The 18,354-nt window shown below is 31.4% G+C and overlaps 1 protein-coding gene and 1 long non-coding RNA gene across 3 annotated transcripts in view; one reads left to right on the forward strand and one right to left on the reverse strand.

Annotated features, from left to right (window-relative positions):
- LOC132740485 (sestrin-3-like) overlaps window positions 1-18,354 on the forward strand; it is a 52,945-nt gene that overhangs the window by 13,251 nt on the left and 21,340 nt on the right. The window lies entirely within an intron of this gene.
- On the reverse strand, window positions 1,907-4,563 carry LOC132740480 (uncharacterized). Its single transcript, XR_009627168.1, has 2 exons — window positions 4,437-4,563; window positions 1,907-2,904 (listed from the first exon to the last, which is right to left on the reverse strand). It is a non-coding gene; the product is annotated as an uncharacterized LOC132740480 (long non-coding RNA).

Here is an 18,354-nt window from a genome sequence, read left to right on the forward strand (position 1 = left end):
CATGCTGTTCGCTATCAGTTTCTCTACTTGTAATAGGGTTGGTAAGCGATCAGCATGGATCCTGATCAAATGTGCGGATGCACAGGCTGGTCTTGATTCATAATGGTCACAAACCAATTATGTTGGTTTTGTCATGACGCGGCTCATATCAGTTTAAAATGCATATTTTGGTTTAAAAAATGCTCAAAAACTATTTAAAATATTTTCATAAAATCCTATAAAGTTCATACTTCAAAATGCATCAGTGCCCATGTACCCTATCTGCAATGATCCTATACTTCAAAATGCATCAGTGCCCATGTACCCATCTGCAATGATCCTAAAGTAAACAACAAGACTCAATCATTGCTGGCTGATGTTACTGAGTATTATTTATTTGTCAAATGAATGTTAAATTAACAATTTATTTTTAGCAATTGAAGTGTTTATGATATAATATTTACCTGTTTTTGTATTGAGACATTGATATACAGAGATTATCAGTCTGTTGTAGATAACAGTGACTGGGTTTTCCACTTGGACAGCTCATCATATCAGTAAATGTCTGTACTTAATGTTACTGACAATACGCTCACATAATGAATTTGTCCTGTTTTGAATTTAGAAACTGCCCTAGCGAAAAAGAAATCATGTTACATGATTAAACATGATAAGATGTGTACAAACATGTTTTTTTCTTCATTGACCATGTTGCTCAATCATGTCTTATAAACATGTTTGACCATCAAACATGATTGTGGATGAAAATTACAATTTGTTCAATAAAACATCTGTATTTATTTCAACTAATATTATAATGACTTTCAGGGAGAGGTAAAAATCATAAACATTGTTTTTTTTTCTGCAAACAATCTTACAAGAAATCAACATATTCAATCATGAATAAACATGATAAATTTATAAAAAAAAAATCAAACAAATCTCTCTTTTTTCTTGTTACTTTCATCAAATAAGTTATTCTTTTGGATAAAAAAGTATCCATACATTTCAACTTTGTGTAAAAATAGCCTTAAACGCTTTAATAATTACTGACACATTGACCCATTTATTACTAAGAGAATAACATAGTCATACATGATCAAACATGGCTGAACATGATAAATTCCAAGTCAATATTTTTTAACAAATAAGCATTTTTTAAATTACATCTTACAACAGGATTTTACTTTCTGTGAAAACACTGATAAAAAGAATAGTTTCAGTTGTTTTGTTTACAATTTTTTTATAGGAAAGCAAACATGTTTAAACATGACTGAATTTTGAATATAACAAAATTTTCAGACAGCTCAGAGCATGATTCATCATTCAGCATCTCCTTGGTTATAATCCTAGAATCCATCTGCCAGGCCATAAATGGAGGTTAAACATATTGTCCCCATTTTCAACAGTTTTACAGCATTTATCGGAATACAAGATAAGCATTGATATAAAGCATCAAAGGGCACTGGGAAGAAGTAAATGTAGCAAAATTAATTAAAATGGTAAATTAAGGTGGGATCTTAATTTCAGAAGCCGGGGATTATGTACCACAATATGAGGCATAAATTGATAGTGGGATATATTACCCTTTACTGTAGCCATAAAAGCTAAATTACTAGGTAAGCTAAAAGTTTAGGTACAATAATCACATAATTATGTTCCTACCAGTTACAAATATACAACAGACAAAATAAAATATTCCATACAGGACGCTGAACTTCAGTTTGGCGCAAGTAAAAAAAAACTCAGTTAAGAATTACCAATTTTTTCATATGAAGGTTATGGTTGCAAAGCAGAGCTCAAACTCGCCATCCACCATTTTTGGCAGACAAGAGTTACTGAAAATACTACTTAAACTTGAAAAATTTTATCAAAACAAAGGAAAATATCTTGGAATAGAAAATATTTTCATGAAATTGAACACCTATGAAAGAATCTGAATTTATTTGTATCCGAAATCAATACTTTTTAGTTAACATATCATTTTATTATCTATTATGAAAGACAGATTTGAAGAAGTGACCCGTAAATCACTACCACAGGGATTGTGCCTATAATAATTAACACTAAATGTCACATTAAAGTTGTATTTTGTAATATTAGACTTATATAAATTTACTGTCTCAAACTGCATTTCAAATGATGCAATCTAAAATACGCCAGTCACTTGAACAAATTTGGAACACAACTAACTTAAAAAATGTATTTTCAGTTTGAATAACAAACACTTCTTCAATTATCTTATCTATTAGAACAACATGAACATCCTCTTCAGTTTTCATTCTTAACAGATCATCTGAGATGGTATCCAACATCACAAAAAGGACAAGTACTTGTTCTGTTATTGTACATATATGTCCAACAGCAAACAACTTCTCATCCACAATATAATTTCTATGATATATGATATAGCTAATATCACACTATCCAGGCACAAAACAGTGTAACAGTTTTTTCATTTGTTTGTACTTTTCGGAATAAAGAAATTATCCTTTGTCGTAATATTCTGTGTGTTATTCTATAATCTTTTACATTGTTCAAACCAATCTTAGCAAGAACACAGCATTGTTCTTTTTTAGATGCAAAATTTCCTTTTGAATATTCAGTGCCAGAGGGTTTTTCATCACCCGACACAAGTTAACCAGTATTATTTGGACAAACTCTTGATAGAAAATCTAACCAACAGGGTTCGCATCAGCAATCATTTCTGTACTTTTAGTTCTGACATACAGATCTGTTAACTTGAAGTTTATTGTTTACATCCAAATTTATGTCCGAATTACTCTTTCTTGTATTTTCATGGTCATAGAAATTGTCACACTCATACATGTTTAAGGTAGCACTCTACAGTTAATTTCAAGTTCCTCAGCCGTCAATGTCCTACAAAGTAATACGTCTATTTATTCTGATACCAAACTACACAACCTGGAAAAAGAAAACACATTTTGTTGAGAACATATATGACATAAGATTGCAAATCTACAAAGAAATTATCCCATCTGCAATAGGCAGGCAGTAAAAAAAATGCAATTCATTCCGTTGAAGCCCAAAATCTACAGTGGACGGAGCCCCAAAACAACACATTTCATCCCTCTGGCAAAAAATCAAATATACAGGCTAAAGGAATACCGTCTCTGCTTTAGCAACTTTCTATACATGCAAAATATCACAAAGTAACTGGTACTCAACCTTGTAGATTTTTTGCTACTGCTTTTTGTTTTGTTTTGGGTTTTACGTCACATCGACACAGTATAGGTCATATCGCGACGTTCCAGCTTTACTGGTGGAGGAAGACCTCAGGTGCCCTTCCGTGCATTATTTCAGGCACGAACGGGCACCTGAGTAGAACCACCGACGTTCCGTAAGCTAGCTGGATAGCTTCCTCACATGAAAGAATCCAAAGTCCCTGTCGGGATTCGAACCCTTAGCGGTGAGGGGCAAGTGGTTTGAAGTCAACGACCTTAACCACTCAGCCACGGACGCCCTAAAAGTTGTCCTTATAAAATTAAATTAAAAAAAATAATATGATGGACACTTGTATGAAATAACAACAAAATTATACCCTAAAAATTTAAATGTAGACAACAAATATTATCATATCTTAGACTTTATCTTAAATTGCAATTATTAATGAATTCTAGATCAGCAAATCAAATTTCACAAGTTAATTTTCTTAAAAATGGAAATGAAAGACAGTTCCAGCCGGCTTATTCAAGTTATTTAATAAAAAATAATTTATTTTCTCATTACAAAAATAATTATATAATAGGCAAACAAAGATGAACATTACTATATTTGCCTTTTATTTGGGTGTATCTATTCTGGGTATAGTCTGGGTACTTCGTGCGGGTCGATTTGTGCCGCCGGTTTCCCATGTTTCCGTAGCCAAATATCCCCATAAATACCCCTCGGAATTAATTTCATTCAAGGACGGCCATCGCCAAATATTTGCAACATTCCTTTTTTCTCTAGGTCTTTGGTATTTTGCCTCGCGGGCAGAAACTTCATGATGAGAATTTTTTGTTTTGTTTTTTTACGGAAGTACAAACTAGCCGGTCACTTGTTTTCTAAAATCTGATTCGACAATCACAACTTGTTCGACCAATCAGAAGCGTTGATTCATACCAAGGTGCGTAATGCACACAATTGTTTCATAATGCACAAAAAAAACTTTTTGTATTTAACGAAAGCCAAACGGACAAAAACATCACCTGTTTATAAAATCAAATGGGCAATAGAGTTCTTTCAGTTCTCACTCGAGATAAGAGGCAACCTATACCCCTCAGAAATCTGAACGGATTTACGCGATTCACAAAAATCCTGGAGGCTGGCTAAAATACGGAACTTACGGACTATTCCGGATGTTATTCTAATAATAAATATACAGCTAGCAAACGGGTTGCAGCACTTGCCGTGGTGTCAGAACAAAACATATTGTTATATATAATGACATTTACCTTCTTCAGCTTCTAAAAACCTCGAAATCCACCAAAATCGCATGTTTACAGTTTCTTCAAGTGTTATCTTTCTATACTTCCGGTTTAGAAAATCACGTTACCTTCAGCGCCACCTAACCCAAAGTTTATATTTAGCAACCAATAGATTACAAGAATACATGTGCGGTTAGTTTTTAACGAGGGAAAAATCAAAATGGCTGAAAAATGAAAGTGCTTATTTATTGGACTTTGGAGAACAACTGGTCGTTTGTCAGCACTGCCGCTGATCGGGGAGGGTTAATGCCTTGGACAAGAACATTTGCCATGTTCCAGGAGAAATGGTATCCTGCTATACCCATCGCAAGTAAGTTCTTCATCTGCACGCATGCTTCCGAGCACAAGGACAATCTTGATAATTAAAATAAGACTGCTCTTGCTTTCAATTAAAATTCAAAAGGTCATCCAAAATATACCTAGCAAAATGCCAGTCTTCTGGAAAGTTATCGGTCCAGACGGCCGACCGAAAATTTGGCAACCTGTCCGGATTTTTTTAAAGGAACAATCAACCATATATCTGGAGATTTTTGAGGAAATTATTTAAATTCTCATAGCCACAAAATTTCCACTTATAAATGAATGAAACTTAACTTAAAAAAGAGATTTTAACTGTCAAATTATAAAGATTTTTTGTCATTTATTAACATTTTTTTTCGGATAACACGAAGTCCGGATAAGTACAAAAATAAAATGATTTATTTTGCTTGTGTAGCACACGAATTTTGCTCGTTCTAACTTAATACAATTGAAAATACATTCTTATATTAATATGTATTGATTAATGTACCCACTTCTTGAAATCAGCATTTAATTTCAGCACCCACTAATTTCAATTGTCACATGTTGTCGCGATCCGATATTTTGATGATAAAACATTTTTTTAAATAATAAAAGGTTTAAAAATATGTAGGTGAATAAAACTGAATTAGCAGAAAACATTATTCAAAGTCAGTGCTTTCTTTGGCAGGTTTGCAACATTTGATCATCTGGAGGATGTCCTGGAGAGGTATGTTCTTCACCATCGAAGAAATTCAAAACCATAGTGCAACTGGTAAAAAGGCCAACAAAGACCAAGTTTGATCCTGCCAAATTTAACATAATCAGCAAGCTCGTTCAGAAACATTTTGATATCACTGACAAGGAAGTGGTCATTAAGACACAAAATGTGAAGCAGAAGTATTCCAAGTGACAATGTTAATCAAGTATTCATAATGAAAATTAACTTTTGTGCTGAAAAAAAAGAAAGAAAAGAAATAAAAAAGAATTGTGTCCAGGGTTCTGATCTAAAAAGGTGTAATTTAAGTTTTACCTCATCTGAGCGTACTCCAGATGAACTTTTGTGATTGCCTTTGTCTGTTGACCTGTGCTGATGTAAAACAATGTCAGCTCTGTTCCTTTGACCTGTGCTGGTTTAAAACAATGTCAGCTTTGTTCTTTTGGAAATGTTTGAACATGTTTGAAAATGTCAAATGACCCCTTGATTTGGATATATTAACATGTTCTACCATGTTATGGGATCTTGATTTGTATATGTTTAAACATGTTTAGATGTGTTTGGATCGTATTGCCATTTAATGTGAATGTTTAAACATGTTCCATCATGTTTTGGGGACATTTTTAATCATGTTTAGATGTGTTTGAAAGTAAAGTAGGTTACATGATCAACCATATTAAAACATGTTCTGTGAACGTTTTCAAACATGTCCAAAGCATGATTGCTGGATAGAACAAAAACATGTCAAAATGTGATTGACCATGTTACTCTTTTTTTGATCATCAAACATGACTAATCACGATTGTTGACTGATCATGTTAGATCATGGTGCCATTTCACGTGCATGTTTAAACATGTTTAAAACATGTTCAAAACATGTTCAAACATTTCGAAATAACATGTAAGAACGTGTTTAAAACATGTTAAGACATGTTTCAATCATGAAATTTTCGCTAGGGCGTCCATAATGCTATTTTAAGGTATTCACATTATTCAAGTCTTAAAATTGCACAATACGCTCACATAATGAATTTGTCCTGTTTTGAATTTAGAAACTGTCCATAATGCTATTTTAAGGTATTCACATTATTCAAGTCTTAAAATTGCACATTTGGCTTGCCAAGGCTAAATTATGCTATGTCCACGTCTCAGCTTGTACTGAAAGCAGCACGCATGCAGCTATACTGCTGCACGATCTGGTCCCTTTAATATTACACTGTTGGTTGAACGTCCATCGGTGACATGTGATGAAGCTATCCAGCTTGATTTTGGAAGGCTTAAGAGGTTCTAGACTCAACAATGTAATAATGCACAGAGGGACAACTGAGGTCTTACTCAATAAGGAAAGTTGAAAGGTAACCTATGACCTTGACAGTGTTAATATGAAGCCTAGACACCATCCTCTGCCCCACCTACCAAAATATTGTTAAATTATAAAAGGTAATCTTCAAATATATATAATTAAAGATCAAACGAGTATTATATCTTTTTCCCCTATTTTGTGACCTTGATTAAATAAAGGAAAAAAACAACAAAAAAACAAGGTAATTAATCTAAATTTATAGTTTTTTGGCAAGGTAAAGTGACCACAAATCAATAGATTTAAATACCACAGAAAAAAAAACACACACAAATTATATCAATATGAATAATTAAATGAGAAATGTACAAAACTGGAAAAAAACTATCAGCCTTTACTTAAAGGTCAAGGTCACCTTTAGGAGTCATACTTATGGGTGTCAACAGACTTTAAACATCATGACTTTTTTACTTTTACAATTTTTCATTTTAACAGAGGTATACAAAATGCAATTTAATCTGTCACTGTCACAAAATGTGAGCTATTAAATAAACAAATACTATTCAATCATGAGTGAAGGAAAAAATAAAAAAGCTGTGACTATCAGATGTTAGGATAAAATTATCTAACTATATTACATAAACATCACAGTAAGCTTTAATTCACCACATTAGAGACAGCTAGCATAAACCTGGATTTTTGTGGTTAAAATTTTCTCCCTTCTGTATAAATCAGACCTGAATTCTTGCAGACATAGCAGATTTTAGAAAAAGGACACACATTCAAGATAACTTAAATTCCTGAGAAATATTTTCTACTGTAAGATAAAATCAGTGATAATATATAAATCTTTGCTCTTTGAGTTTCTCCTGCTGTAATGCTTTAGAGATGGGAAAATAAGTTTATGAGGATTTCAATATCTATTGATGAGTAAATTAAAATGATATAACTTCAAACAAGAGATCATGAGGCATGGTTATAAACTAATACTTTTAACACTTTTTATGTAATGTTGCTGCAGTTATTAGGATTAATTGATGTTTTCTAGATATTTATTAGTACTGCAGATAATTATTAAGTAAAATGTGCAGTATAATATTTTTATATTCATATTTAATGTTTTGCACTGGCATGTATGGCTTTATATCATCATTTATTATAAAATGCATTGATAAACATGAAAAGAAAGAATCATATGATGTTGTAATTGTATTTCATATTAAATTTACACAGTAATTGATATGTACCTGTTCAATTGAATTCTGCTGCCAAAAAGATAAATAAAATAGTTTATATTATGAGAAACAAAATTATGCAATGCAATCCTGTTTTGTTCAATGTAGAAAAAAATAATGCTTACAGTAGCGAAATTTCTATTTTACATGCCAGAAATTTAGACATTGAAGAAATAAGGTAATTGCTACAGCTTTGTAAATACACTGACAGCAACATAAAATGTTTATTGTGCATATTATAGATGTTGACAGATCAAAGATAGTGCAGAAACATAGAAACTTGTTTTGTCTGTAGGTACTTAACAAGAACATGGGTTGTTACTTCATGTTGCAATGCCCTGATAGCAAGGTTTTGCTAGTTTAACCTCATATGATGCCTTTTGGAAGTGCATGTTTGTATGTTACTGTTTTGATGGAGATGTCTTTACAAGTCCCTTTGTCAGCATTCCTCTCTTTAACTAACATCAACAACTTGTCAACATGTGACACAATGTCTGCAAATTCTCACACTTCAGAATGATGATACATTTTGAAAATAGAAAAAATATATTTGAAAGAGTAAGTCCTGAAAAAAATGTCCGAAAAGGTCAAGCTCCTTTAAGGTATATGCAGATAATTCAAAGCGATAAATGATTCAAAGTGATAAATGATACATGATTCAGAGCAATAAATGATATTTGATTTAAAGCCATAAATGATACATGATTCAAAGCGATAAATGATACATGATTCAGAGCAATAAATGATATTTGATTTAAAGCCATAAATGATACATGATTCAGAGCAATAACTGATACATGATTAATAGTGATAAATATCATACTTAATTCAAAGTGATAAATGATACATGATTCATAGTGATAAATGATACATGATTCAAAGGGATAAATGATACATGATTCAAAGGTATAAATGATACATGATTCAAAGGGATACATGATTCAAGATTCATAGTGATAAATGATACATGATTCAAAGGGATAAATGATACATGATTCAAAGGGATAAATGATACATGATTCAAAGGGAATAAATGATACATGATTCAGAGCAATAAATGATATTTGATTTAAAGCAATAAATATCATACTTAATTCAAAGCGATAAATGATACATGATTCAAAGGGATAAATGATACATGATTCAAAGGGATACATGATTCATAGTGATAAATGATACATGATTCAAAGGGATAAATGATACATGATTCAAAAGGATAAATGATACATGAATCAAAGTGATAAATGATACATGAATCAAAGCGATAAATGATTCATGATTCAAAGGGATAAATGATACATGATTCAAAGCAATAAATGATGCATGTTTCAAAGCGATAAATGATATGTTGGGCTTAATCTCAGATGTAATGTAATTGATAACAAAACAGTTGTTTTTTTAACAAATCAGAAGTTTACATTGTAATATTGTACATCCAACTGGCAGAATACTCACTGCTGTGAAATTGTTAAATGAAAAATAGAAAAGAAGCATAATGATGATAGCAGGAGAGAATCTCTTAAGTTCAACAAACTGTTGATGATTGCAATAACATTTCTGACATGGTGATTTATAAGCAGATCTCATCTAAAGTTCAGCATGATCTCCCTTGAAATTTCTTGGCCTGCTGTAAGTATGATTTATTAAGTGCTCCCATAGGTGAACAAAAGATTTTATACCAGGTTAAAATATTATTTAAAGAAACCTCCAGGCTTGTTAACACTTATGCAAATACATATAGATCCAGTTAGCATACATGTGACTCCTATAATAAGTTAACAGGCATTGCTTACACCTGAAAATTATAATGCACAGAGTTGCACCTGCAAGATTGGGTGACCTTCTTCACCATGTCCAATTTCTTTCCCCTTTAAAGCATGTTTCAATCAATTTGAAACCTATATTAGTATGATGGGATCAAAGGAAATTGTTGTTTTCACTTAACTTAAGGTAAAATGTTTGTCTTAATAATGGCAAACTGTAACATGTATCTGGTGGTATTTTGCTGCCGGTTATGATATAATAATTGAATGTCTTTGATTCCAGGTAATGAATTTTGACTCCATTGCTATTGGTTAAAATCCTTAGACGGTCCAATATATTATTTACATGTAGCATCTTTCACACACTTCTCTGAGGGATAATGGTATTGTACTCAAATTGGAAAATTAATTAACGCTTAATTGACTTGGAAGAACTGAGAGTGATTAGTCTTTGCAGGTTTGCATCTCCATAGCTCAATTTCATCATATATGATATTGAAATATCCCCTGAAATTTTAAATGGACTGTTCCAAATTCAAAGCAGGGGCAATTCAGTATTATCCACTTGTAAAGCATTAACAACAAAATGTTTGCATGTCTTGTCAAAAGTACATTATACTTCAAGAATATAAGGAATTATGTTTTATTAGCAAAAATTTGTCAATATATCAAAAACAGCCATATTAAAAAACAGCCACAAAAACAGTTATCCATATGCCAATATTTGTTAACTTAGATGATTACACCTTTAATTCATTATCATTCCAAGATGTTAAACATTGCTGGTGCATGGGTAAATGGGTTATAAATATTTGCAGGAAAACTTTTTTGTTGAAAAAAGTTATTAACCATTAGTTGAAATGTTTTTGTTCTAAAACTGTTGAAATCTTAAACCTGACGGGCCTCTCCCACCCACCCCATAAAAAAATAGTCCGGATGAAAATTGAATTTCAGAAAGTCTTAGAGATTATGTTTTTGCTAGCAGCTGATATTGCTATGAAATTGCTCAGGTGTTTAAACCATCATCTGAACAGTTACAAGTTTTAATGTAACATTAAGAATTGATTTAATATTAAACTGTAGAAAATCATGTCCATATCTTAAATAAAGGGAAGTTAATTGCAGAGGAATTAAGATTATTTTTATGGTCGCTCTGTTTAACATATATAATTATGTTATTATCTTTCAAAAAAGGTAATTAAGTTTATCAGTAAAATAGAATGTTTACTTTGAATACTTGAAAACATTGAAATAAATTTTGGATTAAAAACTTTAAAATTTTATTAAATTGCAAAATGGGCCTCTGTCAACATTATATTATAAGTTTGATCTGCATGATGTCATGGCGATATCAAATTGATCATTGTTTATAGTGCTACAGTACGTACCTTACAGCAACAAAAAACTATTGTATGGCTTGATTTTTTAAAAAAAGCGTTATTTTGTTATTTATAATTAATTATTTTCTTTCATTTTTTCATGTGGTGAATACTTTAAAGTGTGACCATGACCTGTTAATATGAAATTTACTTTGCTGAAGCTCACTTAAATTAGGAAAGAAAAAAAATCTTGTGCGGAAACAAACAAAATTTATTTACATATTTTGTTCAAGGACAAATTTATAGTTTCTATTTTTGTCTCATTTTAAAATTCCTAATTATTAAAGCATGAATGCATAATTAATATCATTATAAAATGTTAAATTAATGAATTGGCTTTAATTAAGTTTTAAGTTTATAATTATAGAAAACTTAACAAGGAATATTAATTTTTCTTTATCTATAATTAATGCTGAAATTTATACAGGAAATTAATTAAGCATTTGATATCTGTTACTTAAGACTGTATAATTATTATATTATAATTATCAAATGTGAAAGGTATTTTGTTTTAAACAGAGATACTACCTCAAAATTTCATCATCTTTGAAAATATCCAAGCAGGTTTAACAACCTTAAGTCAGGCCATAATTTAATTTTTTGCTAACCTGTCAGTTTAATATAATATGGTCACAAAAATGTATGATGAAATTATTAATTGTTAACCTTTTCCCTTATATAAGCGTGTTTCGACGGCTTTTTGCCCCCCCCCCCCTTTTTGAGGCCTCAAACAGTGAAAAAATGCCCTATTTAGGCCCCAAACACTGTTTTTCGTTTGAGAAATGTTGTTAAAAAATCGCAAAGAAAATTTTGGACATGTGACAGGCTAAAAATGGCCTCAGGTCGATCTTAGGGTAAGTAGTAACTGACGCTGAAAAGCCTTTTACTCTATCTCAATTCATTGAGAAGTTGTCGCACTTTGAAATCAGTTTTGATGGAAAAAAACAATGCAGAATAGTGATTTTTGGCAATTTTGAGACGTCCATCCGTTACCATGGTAACAGGAAATTTAACATTGAGCATGCTGTTACAGAGGCTATGGTGTAGTCAACATTTGTGCCAAGTTTCATTAGTATTGAAGCATTTTTCATAGTTTCATAGCAGTTTGAACTTGTTACAGGAGGCTTTTCAATGAAAACGGCCATTTTTTGCAATATGCTCATGGGGTAAAAGGTTAAGCTCAAAGTAACGCATACAAATCTCATTGCAAGGGTGACATACAATCTTTGTTTTTTGTTTACTTTAAGAAAGTTTTTGGATGTTTTAGTTTTAGTTTGATTGTGTTGAAAGCTTAGATGATAAGCTTATTGAAACACTACAAATTATTAAGGAGTTTTCATAATAGACATATAGACATATATAGGCAGGATAGAATTTCTTTAAACTTAGCATGTTCAAAATCAAGAATGGTGACCTCAAAAGTGTTTCTATCATATTCTATCTACAAGCCAAGTTTAAAGAAATTCTATTGAACAGTATTGTTGCCTATATGGCTCAAATCTTAGTAACTTTCCCTGCTGTTTTTTAAGGTGAATTGTAACCATCAGCACTTAAGGCCAACACCTCTCCTTATATATTCATTTTGAAAATATTTTTTGCATTGGCCTTACTGAGTTTAGAGATGAAGTTTGATCAAAATTTGCTCATGCAGCAATGGCCAACTTATTAATTTAAAATCCTTCAGATTGTTTTCGATTTTTTTGTCCAGGACTGTCAGGACTTGTGCCATTTATGATTCAATGTTTGTTCAGTTTTAAAAATTATTGTTAAAATCCCTGTAGACCTGCAGTTGCAATATATTCCATTAAATCATTTCCATACATATTATATCTCACAAAATTAAAGATAGATTAAATATTAGATACCTTTGTTTCAATGAAAGTTTTACAGTTAAATAAAATTACACTTTATAATATTTGCAATTTGATTAAAATTAATCCAAAGAAAGTTATAGAATTATGGTATTTGTAATGCAGCTTAATAATTTGTGTTGTTTCATTAAAACCATTAGATGATAAAGAAAGGCTAAGAAGATCAAAATATATGGTTTCACTGTCATGGATAACAGTAACTGATAACAATTAATTATATTGTGATAAGGAGAACTTTAATTTTATGTCCATACAGGCTAAACAAAGAAGCAACTATGCATGGCCTAAAACATAGAAAATGCAGCTGAGCTTTATTACAGATTTTATAGTTATTATTAAGGAAACAATAACATAAGAGCCCTTCAAGTAAAGTGCTTTGTCTACATGTTTTCACAACATGTCAATTACACCACCATAATTTTATCTATATAAAGCAACTTTCCATGTTTTTTAGACATGCAGCTATGAAAATAAATAAAATACATGTAACACAATAAAGCTTCTAATTTCTTTGTCTTAAAGTACAATTTTTATTTTTTTGGTACAACATATACGTACAGTAGAGTGTAGGAGTGCGTTATGAGATGATAGTTAAATTTAAACATGAAATAAAATTATCTTTTGTAGTTTAAATATGGCCTTACATTATAATTATAATACTGTGTAATGGGAGAAACAGCATTTTTGATGTAACAGTTGTGTGATAATATAAAATGGTGTAATCTATGATGTCATTCTACATCAGATAGTGTCTATACCAAGGTCATTTAATAGAAAATTAAAAGCTGACAGTGGCAAATTAATACAAATTATCAGCACCCCCTACCTACCACCATGAAGTAGAAACACCTATGCTGGATGTCTGTGAGCCATTACCTAGGGGCTCACTGAGTGCATGAACCTGACTTGATAAAAATTAGATTCAAGTACATGTCACAGGCACGAGTATAAGAAAAAATATGACCAGATTGATAAAAAAAACCTGTGTTCATCTTAAAAGTGTTAAAAAAACAAAAAAAATTTGTAAATAATGACCCCCTTTAAAAATACACTTATAGTTACTTATAGTATATTTTTAAAGGGCCGGTCATTATTTACATTTTTGTTTTGTTTTTTTGACACTTTTAAGATGAACACAGGTTTTTTTATCAATCTGGTCATAATTTTTCTTCCCAGGTCCAATACTCGTGCCTGTGGTACATGTATATAAACAAATATCGTTAAGTATGTATTATGGCTGTTAAGTTGCTGTAAAACAAATTCAATTTTTTACATCCCAACAAATTTTTAACACTAATCTTACATATTTATAATGTTCTAACTTATTTGAGCTGGTTTGAAAAAAAACCCACAAGTTATTTCTGTATTTTTAAGGGGGTTTAAAATTAACATTTATAAAGGTTGAAGTTTAATCCACATCCCGACCCAAGCATATAAAAATATTATTTTAAACATCACTACTGTTTCAGAATATTTCATTTCTTGAATTATTTCATGTATCAGTGTAATTACTAATTAGACACAGTGTTCAGGAATTCTGAGGACACAAAAGCTGGGAAGGATATGTCAGGTGTTTTGTGGGGACACTTGATTTTTTATAGGCACATTTAAATGAGTACATCTCTTCTAGGGAATCTTTATTTGGAATTTCTTTACTGGAAAAGTGACTTATTATCAGAGGGAGTCCAAGTAGCATTGACATTATGACTGGGGTATGGTTTGGGGTAGTAAATTTCCTGTTAGAAATGAAGTTGATTAAAGAATTAGAGGTTCATTCAAAAAAGCAAAATTGATAAAAAAAATGTGTTTTCCATGACTTCAGCTGCTTCCAGAAATAATAACTGGCAAAAGGTAGATAGATGTAAGTTAATTACCACTCCATTCTGACAGAATACATGTTATCATAATGCATATACCACTGTCTGTTTGGCAGAATTGATTTTCATTAAGAAATTACACCTGTTATGTAACAAATTGATGTAACTGTTCTATTACATTGAACTTGATATAACACAATTAATGCCCACACTGAGCCAGAACTGTTCATTGACTGATGATTAATTTCTTAATTAATTAATGTACAGCCCATGTTTTCGTATATTTGTCTGATTTATTAACTACACTTGTTTGATTCATATCTTAGATAGATATTGATGGATAACAATTAAGTTTGCTGTCTTCTTGATAGCTGATTATCTTTTATGATCTTACATGATATGTAAGGTAAGTTGGAGGTATGTATAACAGAAACCACTTCTGTTATGTTCTGTTTTATCACAGATAATAATGAAAGATTCAGCACTAATTTTAATGCAATCACAAGTATTTCTTTGAAATTATTTGGCAAAAGGTGTATTTTAACAGCTGTCTTTAAAGAAGCTGTTTTAAAGATTTTGGAAATAAATAATGCTTGTTTTATTGAAATAAAAACCATTACCATTAAGCTGAGGTGTTTTACAAAAATATTTGAAATTGTTAGTCTTAGGAACAGCTGAGCTTGAGATATAAACAGGTAATCTAGCAGTGTTTAACACTACAGAGCCAGATGCCATTCTTCCAAATATTTTGATAACATCCCAAAACCAGTTGATGTTGCTAAATACATCTCAAAGACGTACATCAATATCCATAAAGCATTCTGACTTTGAGTTAGTTACTAAGTTACCTCTTACCGACCTTGGACATTTTCAATAATATCCATGCAATGGTTATCAAATAGGACCATAAGCAGTATATATGTAACATACAATAACTACAGTGTATATGTAGTTGATCCATGAATATACCAAGACAGCCTGTGGCTGCGTCATTGAGACTTTCCATAAACAATCTATCCATGGTTTGTAACAAATATGGATTTATCTAAGTCTTTCTTTAACCAGTGACAAACAAAATAGACAGGCCATACATATTTACCTCCCCATGGATATAACATACAATTACAACCAGTCAGAAACTGTCATGATAACATATAATCACAGTCTGTCCATCATCCATGGTCTTAAAATAAATGTCTTAACCCAGGCTGCCCAATCATCCATGGTCTTAAAATAAATGTCTTAACACAGTCTGCCCATGAACAATACCACATAATTATTAAAAAAATCTTCCTTCTTGTCATAAACATGATACATGGCACTTTATGTTATCAACTTGACACCAGGTACAGTTAGTTTTAGAGAGTACTTCACTATTTTGACAATGATTAAATCCAGTCAGACAAGATGTAGAATATTGTCATATTACAAAATTGTCTGTTATAAATATCTCTGTAGAAACAATCATTACTGATAGGATAATGGAAATTTCCAAGCTCAGAAAACACTAGATCATTATTGACCTTTCTGAGTTTCAATAAGAAGCAAAGTCCTGAGGCTTGCTGTCACAGAACTATTGTTTAATGTGAGAAACATCAAATATTTGTTAACAGCCAGGAACAGAATGGTGATGTATCAATACACCATGATTAGCTCATACAATATACATTTATATATTACAAGACCTGAAACCTTGTAAATGCACAAACACATATTAATACAAAAGGTTGTCCTCACATATCTTTGATGTATATATCTGATTCCCCCACCCCCTGCAGTCACCCATTTGTCACTGTGGTTAAGTTTTTGTGTGTAAGCTGGTATCTCCATCACTAGTGAAGGAAATGGACACTTGTTCTCTGTGTTTATCTAACATGATTGGCATAAGTCCCATAACTCTGATTTTTTTTCATAATTATGCCCCTTTTTTCACTTAGAAATTCTAGGTAAAGTTTTTGTGTGTATAACTACTGAAGGGTTTGTGCCTTTTTTGGGACAATTTTATGCATTCATGATAATAAAGCAATGATTAACTCGATAAAACATCTTAATAACAAGCCTTTGTACCTTTTCGGACAATTTTATGTATTCATATAGGTAAGCATTATTATACTCAATGAAACATCCTTGTGACAACTTTTTCGAATAGTCCAGCGTAACTGTCCTCAAACAGTTCTTGTTTTGGTGCTAGTCAAATTGATGATAGTCAACACGTGGAAAATTGAAACAGACTAGCATTAGTTATTCATTGTTTGCTAAAAATTTGTCCTGGACTTGCCCATGTAAACATTTATCATTTTTGGGGGAATTAACTATATAAGAACTGACTGCAGACCATGACTAGACAGGACATATGTGCAAACTGATATTGGTCTGCACTGGTCATTGTGGGTAGAATAAGTTGCTGCCAGTAGGCTAAAGGTTAAAATTGCAATATGGTTTGACTCTATCATAATATATTAAGCAAAATAATATAATATTTATATGGCAATATTATTGGTTTGACCATATCATTGCATACTAACCACAGATAATTGTTTGAACTATCATGCACTAAGAAAGTGCAGATGTTATAAGTTAAAGAAATTATACATTTTCCATTTAAATATACAAACTTAAGAATATACACGACTAAAGTTAAAAATGTCACTTTAAATAATCCTTAATCTTGCACTTGATGACATCAGGCTGATAACTTGTTTATTTTTGTATGAAAGTGGTAAACAATCACCATCATATAGACAGGGTGCTGTTTAGGAATGTGTGAAAATGTTATCACCTAAGATGGCATAGACTACTTAAACAAATAAATTAATTTTTTGATGTAAGTTAAAACAGCCTTAAAGATTTTTTTAAAAGCCTATATACATAATTTATAATGCTGATTATCATAAATGGACTTATCCATCTTTCAATCTGGACATAACTAATATTCATTATTTTTACTGAAATTTTCGAATATGCACTGACAATATTTTACAGTGCAGGCCATGATAAGACAGCACAGATGTGCCAGCTGATCTTGGTCTGCACTGTTTGCATGGATAGCATTGGTTGCTGCCAGCAGGCAAAACGTTTAGATCACCTTACCAAACTATTAAATTTGACCTTTACGTCCCTTGATATTTAAGTGCACTTTTAAACTAGTTTAAAACCTCTTGTTTGGTTAAAGTGACCGATATATAAAGTGGCGGTTAATAACCTAATACTGTAAACAGGGCAGATCGTCCGATTTACCAATAAAGTTATCTTTAAAACCAGCGAAGGGTGGTTAAAAATATTTCATGAGTGCTTTGTGTACAGAGACATTGAAAAAAAGAAATACATTTGTTGTTGTTTTTGACATACCTGTAAACAGATGTTTTAAGTTGTTATGACATGAATTATTGTAATTAACCGAATTAAGGTCGATCTAGATATTGTTTTAAAATGCGATATATTTTTTATATACTCTGTAAATACACTGTTATAATTTAGAAGAATCAGTCCTGAGGTGTCTACAGAACATGTAAACATGAATTTT

The sequence above is a fragment of the Ruditapes philippinarum genome, unplaced genomic scaffold, assembly GCF_026571515.1.
Source record: "Ruditapes philippinarum isolate M1 unplaced genomic scaffold, ASM2657151v2 ctg1740_1_1_1_1, whole genome shotgun sequence".
NCBI lineage: Eukaryota > Metazoa > Mollusca > Bivalvia > Venerida > Veneridae > Ruditapes > Ruditapes philippinarum.